This window comes from Triticum aestivum, chromosome 2A (assembly GCF_018294505.1).
Source record: "Triticum aestivum cultivar Chinese Spring chromosome 2A, IWGSC CS RefSeq v2.1, whole genome shotgun sequence".
Classification (NCBI taxonomy): domain Eukaryota; kingdom Viridiplantae; phylum Streptophyta; class Magnoliopsida; order Poales; family Poaceae; genus Triticum; species Triticum aestivum.
The window spans coordinates 719,726,574-719,735,318 of record NC_057797.1 but is presented as its reverse complement, the minus strand read 5'-3'; positions in this window follow the sequence as shown (position 1 = coordinate 719,735,318).

The following is an 8,745-nucleotide window of genomic DNA, read 5'->3' as shown; positions in this document are numbered from 1 at the left end:
GGAGATGCAGACGATCACGCTGAGATGTGATGTTCGAGATCCTCATCTTCTCATCACCTGGAGTCGTAGCGTCACTCCTTGCCCTTTTTGGTGTCTCGCTGCCAAAGGGGGAGAGAGTGTAGGGATTTGTGTTGATGTCGTGCTTTGAGTGTGTGTGTGTGTCGTCTTGTGTTTTCTTGTGTGTTCTCTCGGTGTCTTTGTTTGGTTTGGTTTGGTGCCTGTGAGACCTAAGTTCTAGACATATGGTGTGAGACATATGCTCCCTATCGCTACCTTCTTACTTATGTCTATTCAGTACTGTAGTTTATTATGAGTTGCATGCTTGTCTTGTTTTATACTCTTCTCTCATATATCTTGTGCTTAGAATTGTTGGACTATAAAATATAGGGGGAGTGTTGACCCGGATGTGTGTGTCTTGCTTTCCGAATGCTCCTCTCACTAGGTGCACACATTTTGGGGGAGCCCGTCTATATTTTGTAGTTCTTAATTTTCATACATTTATTTCTTTTCCTTGGGCAAATCCCTAGTTGTCATCAATCCACCAAAAAGGGGGAGATTGTTACGGCATATCTCTCTCAAGGTAGTTTTGGTGATTGATGACAACATGTTTGCGGACTAATCATGTGCTTTGAATAGTTCACAGATTCTCCCCTGGCACGAGACGTTTTCTTCCCCTCGGAGTGTCTTTCAAGATGGTGTAGCTCTTTCGTTTCTCTCTCGGTGGAGTAGTTGCATAGAGGTCACCGTACTATCAAGAGGGGGTCCGCTGGGGTATTGCATGGGTGGAATCAACACATACACATCAACTTCTCACCCTCCGAGCTTTTCCATTCCATTGAAGAGATCTCTCCTCTCTTCCTTGTCCTGTCTGGGTCCCTGCGTTAGTACCGCGCCACCCAGCGGTAGTACCGCTGAGGAGCCACAAGCGGCAGTACCGCTCCACAGCGGTAGTACCGCCCGTGTCTCCACAGCAGTAGTACCGCTGGGGTGCCTGGCACCACCGCCTCGTCCTCAGCCTCTTTGGAGAGATTATCTCTCTCTCTTTTGTGTCCCAGCGGTAGTACCGCACTACAAGCGGTAGTACGGCCGAAGGGTCACAAGCGGCAGTACCGCTCCTCAGCGGTAGTACCGCCCGTGACCCCGCTGCCGTAGTACCGCTGGGCAGTCTGGCTCCTACCGCCTCGATTCGATGGGTCTTCTTCTCGTGTCGGGTTTTGTGGCACTAGTTGCGGTTGTAGAGGCGGTAGTACCGTTTCAGGAGCGGTAGTACCACCCCTACCACCGCGGTAGTACCGCGTTGGGTCCTTTTCCCTACTAGTCTCCTCTGTGCGGCAGTGCCGCTGGCTGGTGCGGCGGTACCACTGACCTAGCGGTAGTACCGCCCCCTCTTAGCGGTAGTACCGCCCTGTGCGGGGCTGGTTGGTGAGGGGCAACGGTTGGATTGTTGCCCCCACTATAAAAGGGGGTCCCCTTCTTCCCTTTGACCTACCTCTTCCCCCTCAAGCTCCATTTATTGCTCAAGCTCCATTAAATGCTCCAAGCTCCATTTTCGCCCGATCTATCTCTCTAGCCAATCAAACTTGTTGATTTGCTCGGGAGTGGTTGAGAAGGCCCCGATCTACACTTCCACCAAGGGATTTTCGATTCCCCCGCTCATCCCTAGCGGATCTTGTTACTCTTGGGTGTTTGAGCACCCTAGATGGTTGAGGTCACCATGGAGCCATAGTCCATTGTGGTGAAGCTTCGTGGTTTTGTTGGGAGCCTCCGATTAAGTTGTGGAGATTGCCCCAACCTTGCTTGTATAGGTTCGGTCGCCGCCTTCAAGGGCACCAATAGTGTAATCACGGCATCTCGCATTGTGTGAGGGCGTGAGGAGAATACGGTGGCCCTAGTGGCTTCTTGGGGAGCATTGTGCCTCCACACCGCTCTAACGGAGACGTACTTCCCCTTAAAAGGAAGGAACTTCGGTAACACATCCTCGTCTTCACCGGATCCACTCTTGGTTATCTCTTACCTTTACTTGTGCAAGCTCTTTAGTGTTACTTTTCTTGCTTGCTTGTATGCTTGTTGTTATTGCATCATAGAGGTTGCTCACCTAGTTGCACATCTAGATAACCTACTTTGATGCAAAGTTTAATTTGGTAAAGAAAAGTAAAATTTGGTAGTTGCCTATTCACCCCCCTCCCCTCTAGTCAACCATATCGATCCTTTCAGGTACCACCAGCAACCTTTTTCTCAAAAGTCCATGGTCGTCCCTGAAATCCCAGATCAATCAAGACACAAATATCGACAGCATCGTGAAAACCTTGTATCTGGCTTTGGCTTCACTTTCCTATGCCGTCATATTCCTCCAAACTCAGAACCTCGTTAAAATCACCGTGGCATAACCAGGGTAGATCACTCAAAGATGCCATATTCCTCATAGTGCTCCAAGTGTTGTGTCTCAGGTGGGTTTGAGCTTCCCCATAAAAACATGATAGTCTCCATGGGGCTCCACCCAAGACAGTAACTTTAGTATCTATATGGTATCTTGAGTAAGACAATGAAGGAAATATGCCCTAGAGGCAATAATAAAGTTATTATTTATTTCCTTATATCTCGATAAATGTTTATTATTCATGCTAGAATTGTATTAACTGGAAACATAATACATGTGTGAATACATAGACAAACAGAAGTGTCACTAGTATGCCTCTACTTGACTAGCTCATTGATCAAAGATGGTTATGTTTCCTAACCATAGACATGAATTGTCATTTGATTAATGGGATCACATCATTAGGAGAATGATGTGATTGACTTGACCCATTCCGTTAGCTTAGCACTTGATCGTTTAGTTTGTTGCTATTGCTTTCTTCATAACTTATACATGTTCCTATGACTATGAGATTATGCAACTCCCGTTTACCGGAGGAACACTTTGTGTGCTACCAAACGTCACAACGTAACTGGGTGATTATAAAGGTGCTCTACAGGTGTCTCCGAAGGTACATGTTGGGTTGGTGTATTTCGAGATTAGGATTTGTCACTCCGATTGTCGGAGAGGTATCTCTGGGGCCACTCGGTAATGCACATCACTATAAGCCTTGCAAGCATTGCAACTAATGAGTTAGTTGCGGGATGATGTGTTACGGAACGAGTAAAGAGACTTGCTGGTAACAAGATTGAACTAGGTATTGAGATACCGACGATCGAATCTCAGGCAAGTAACATACCGATGACAAAGGGAACAACGTATGTAGTTATGCGGTTTGACCGATAAAGATCTTCGTAGAATATGTAGGAACCAATATGAGCATCCAGGTTCCGCTATTGGTTATTGACCGGAGACGTGTCTCGGTCATGTCTACATAGTTCTCGAACCCATAGGGTCCGCACGCTTAAAGTTCGGTGACGATCGTAATTAGGGTTTTTGTGTTTTGATGTACCGAAGGTTGTTTGGAGTCCCGGATGTGACCACGGACATGACGAAGAGTCTCGAAATGGTCGAGACATAGAGATTGATATATTGCAAGCCTATATTTGGATATCAGAATCGTTCCGGGTGAAATCGGGATTTTACCGGAGTACCGGGGGGTTACCGGACCCCCCCGGGGGGGTTAATGGGCCTACATGGGCCCTAAGGGAGAAGAGGAGGGCCGGCCAGGGCAGGCCGCGCGCCCTCTCCCCCCTAGTCCGAATAGGACAAGGAAGGGGGGCGGCGCCCCCCTTTCCTCTTTCCCCCTTCCCCTTTCCTTCTCCAACAAGGCAAGAGGGGGGAGTCCTACTCCCGGTGGGAGTAGGACTCCTCCAGGCGCACCCCTAGGGGCCGGCCGCACCTCCCCCTTCCTCCTTTATACGGGGGCAAGGGGGCACCCCATGAGACACAAGTTGATCTTCGTGATCGTTCCTTAGCCGTGTTCGGTGCCCCCTTACACCATATTCCACCTCGATCATATCGTAGCGGTGCTTAGGCGAAGCCCTGCGACAGTAGACCATCATCACCGTCATCACGCCATCGTGCTGATGAAACTCTCCCTCAACACTCGGCTGGATCGGAGCTCGAGGGACGTCACCGAGTTGAACGTGTGCAGAACTCGGAGGTGTCGTACGTTCGGTACTTGGATCGGGAAGACGTACGACTACTTCCTCTATGTTGTGTCAACGCTTCCGTTGCCGGTCTACGAGGGTACGTAGACAACACTCTCCCCTCTCATTACTATGCATCACCATGATCTTGCGTGTGCGTAGGAAATTTTTTGAAATTACTACGTTCCCCAACAGTGGCATCCGAGCCAGGTTTTATGCGTTGATGTAATATGCACGAGTAGAACACAAGTGAGTTGTGGGCGATATAAGTCATACTGCTTACCAGCATGTCACACTTTGGTTCGGCGGTATTGTTGGATGAAGCGGCCCGGACCGACATTACGCGTACGCTTACGCGAGACTGGTTTTACCGCCGTGCTATGCACACAGGTGACTAGCGGGTGTCAGTTTCTCCAACTTTAGTTGAATCGAGTGTGGCTACGCCCGGTCCTTGCGAAGGTTAAAACAACACCAACTTGACAAACTATCGTTGTGGTTTTGATGCGTAGGTAAGAACGGTTCTTGCTAAGCCCGTAGCAGCCACGTAAAACTTGCAACAACAAAGTAGAGGACGTCTAACTTGTTTTTGCAGGGCATGTTGTGATGTGATATGGTCAAGACATGATGCTATATTTTATTGTATGAGATGATCATGTTTTGTAACCGAGTTATTGGCAACTGGCAAGAGCCATATGGTTGTCGCTTTATTGTATGCAATGCAATCACACTGTAATGCTTTACTTTATCACTAAGCGGTAGCGATAGTCGTGGAAGCATAATTGGCGAGACGACAACGATGCTACAATGGAGATCAAGGTGTCGCGCCGGTGACGATGGTGATCATGACAGTACTTCAGAGATGGAGATCACAAGTACAAGATGATGATGGCCATATCATATCACTTATATTGATTGCATGTGATGTTTATCTTTTATGCATCTTATCTTGCTTTGATTGACGGTAGCATTATAAGATGATCTCTCACTAAATTTCAAGATAAAAGTGTTCTCCCTGAGTATGAACCATTGCCAAAGTTCGTCGTGCCCAGACACCACATGATGATCGGGTGTGATAAGCTCTACGTCCATCTACAATGGGTGCAAGCCAGTTTTGCACACGCAGAATACTCAGGTTAAACTTGATGAGCCTAGCATATGCAGATATGGCCTCGGAACACTGAGACCGAAAGGTCAAGCGTGAATCATATAGTAGATATGATCAACATATTGATGTTCACCATTGAAAGCTACTCCATTTCACGTGATGATCGGTTATGGTTTAGTTGATTTGGATCACGTGATCACTTAGAACATTAAAGGGATGTCTTTCTAAGTGGGAGTTCTTAAGTAATATGATTAATTGAACTTTAATTTATCATGAACTTAGTCCTGATAGTATTTGCATATCTATGTTGTAGATCAATAGCTCGTGTTATTGCTTCCCTATGTTTTATATGTGTTCCTAGAGAAAACTAAGTTGAAAGATGATAGTAGCAATGATGCAGACTGGGTCCGAGATCTGAGGTTTATCCTCATTGCTGCACAGAAGAATTATGTCCTGGATGCACCGCTAGGTGACTAACCTATTGCAGGAGCAGATGCAGACGTTATGAACGTTTAGCTAGCTCAATATGATGACTACTTGATAGTTTAAGTGCACCATGCTTAACAGCTTAGAATCGGGACTTCAAAGACGTTTTGAACGTCATGGACCATATGAGATGTTCCAGGAGTTGAAGTTAATATTTCAAGTAAATACCCGAGTTGAGAGATATGAAGTCTCCAACAAGTTCTATAGCTAAAAAGATGGAGGAGAATAGCTCAAGCAGTGAGCATGTGCTCAGATTGTCTAGGTAATACAATCGCTTGAATCAAGTGGGAATTAATCTTCTAGATAAAATAGTGATTGACAGAATTCTCTAGTCACCATCACCAAGTTAGTAGAACTTCGTGATGAACTATAATATGCAAGGGATAACGGAAATGATTCACAAGCTCTTCGTAATGCTGAAATCAACGAAGGTAGAAATCAAGAAAAATATCAAGTGTTGATGGTAGACAAGACCACTAGTTTCAAGAAAAGGGCAAAGGGAAGAAGGGGAACTTCAAGAAGAACGGCAAGCAAGTTGCTGCTCAAGTGAAAAAGCCCAAGTCTGGTCCTAAGCCTGAGACTAAGTGCTTCTACTGCAAAGGGACTGGTCACTGGAAGCGGAACTGCCCCAAGTATTTGGCGGATAAGAAGGATGGCAAAGTGAACAAAGGTATATTTGATATATAGATTATTGATGTGTATTTTACTAGTGTTCGTAGCAACCCCTCGGTATTTGATATTGGTTCAGTTGCTAAGAGTAGTAACTCGAAACGGGAGTTGCAGAATGAACAGAGACTAGTTAAGGGTGATGTGACGATGTGTGTTGGAAGTGGTTCCAAGATTGATATGATCATCATCGCATACTCCCTATACTTTCGGGATTAGTGTTGAACCTAAATAAATGTTATTTGGTGTTTGCGTTGAGCATAAATATGATTGGATCATGTTTATTGCAATACGGTTATTCATGTAAGTTAGAGAATAATTGTTATTCTGTTTACATGAATAAAACCTTCTATGGTCATACACCCAATGAAAATGGTTTGTTGGATCTCGATCATGGTGATACACATTTTCATAATATTGAAGCCAAAAGATGCAAAGTTAATAATGATAGTGCAACTTATTTGTGGCACTGCCGTTTAGGTCATATTGGTGTAAAGCGCATGAAGAAAATCCATGCTGATGGGCTTTTGGAATCACTTGATTATGAATTAGTTGATGCTTGCGAACCATGCCTCATGCGCAAGATGACTAAGACTCCGTTCTCCGGAACAATGGAGCAAGCAACAGATTTGTTGGAAATCATACATATTGATGTATGTGGTCCGATGAATATTGAGGCTAGCGGCAGGTATCATTATTTTCTGATCTTCACAGATGATTTGAGCAGATATGAGTATATCTACTTGATGAAACACAAGTCTGAAATATTTGAAAAGTTCAAAGAATTTCAGAGTGAAGTGGATAATCATCGTAACAAAAATAAAAGTTTCTACGATATGATCGCAGAAGTAAAATATTGAGTTACGAGTTTGGCCTTCAGTCCAAACAATGTGAAATAGTTTCACTACTCACGCCACCTAGAACACCATAGTGTAATGGTGAGTCCGAATGTCGTAACCGTGCTTTATTAGATATGGTGCGATCTATGATGTCTCTTATCGATTACTATCGATTTGGGGTTATGCATTAGAGACAGCTACATTCACGTTAAATAGGGCACCATCTAAATCCGTTGAGACGACACCGTATAAACTATGGTTTGGCGAGAAACCTAAGCTGCCGTTTCTTAAAGTTTGGGACTGCGATGCTTATGTGAAAAAGTTTCAACATAATAAGCTCGAACCCAAATCGGAGAAGTAAATCTTCATAGGATACCCAAAAGAAAATGTTGGGTACACCTTCTATCACATATCCAAAGGCAAGATATTCATTGCTGAGAATGGATCCTTTCTAGAGAAGGAGTTTCTCTCAAAAGAAGTGAGTGGGAGGAAAGTGGAACTTGATAAGGTAATTGTACCTTCTCCCTTATTGGAAAGTAATTCATCACAGAAATCTGTTCCTGTGACTACTACACCAATTAGTGAGGAAGCTAATGATGATGATCATGTAACTTCAGATCAAGTTACTACTGAACCTCGTAGGTAAACCAGAGTGAGATCCGCACCAGAGTGGTACGATAATCCTGTTCTGGAGGTCATGTTACTTGACCATGACAAACCTACGAACTATGAGGAAGCGATGATGAGCCTAGATTCCACGAAATGGCTTGAGGCCATGAAATCTGAGATGGGATCCATGTATGAGAACAAAGTGTGGACTTTGGTTGAATTGCCCGTTGATCGGCAAGACATAGAAAATAAATGGATCTTCAAGAGGAAGACAGACGCTGATAGTAGTGTTACTATCTACAAAGCTAGACTTATCGAAAAAGGTTTTGACACAGTTCAAGGTGTTGACTACGATGAGAATTGCTCACTCGTATCTATGCTTAAAGTATGTCCGAATCATGTTAGCAATTGCCGCATTTTATGAAATCTGGTAAATGGATAAACAAAACTGCACTACTTAATGGATTTATTAAAGAATAGTTGTATATGATGCAACCAGAAGGTTTTGTCAATCCTAAAGGTACTAACAAAATATGCAAGCTCCAGCGATCCATCTATGGACTGGTGCAATCATCTTGGAGTTGGAATATATGCTTTGATAAGTTGATCAAAGCATATAGTTTTATGCAGACTTGCGGTGAAGCATGTATTTAAAAGAAAGTGAGTGGGAGCACTACAACATTTTTGATAAGTATATGTGAATGACATATTGTTGATCAGAGATAATGTAGAATTATTTTGCAAAGCATAAAGGAGTGTTTAAAAGGAGTTTTTCAAAGAAAGACCTCGGTGAAGCTGCTTACATATTGAGCATCAAGATCTATAGAGATAGATCAAGACGCTTGATAAGTTTTTCAATGAGTACATACCTTGACAAGATTTTGAAGTAGTTCAAAATGGAACAGTCAAAGAAAGAGTTCTTGCCTGTGTTACAAGGTGTGAAACTGAGTATGACTCAAAACCCGACCACGG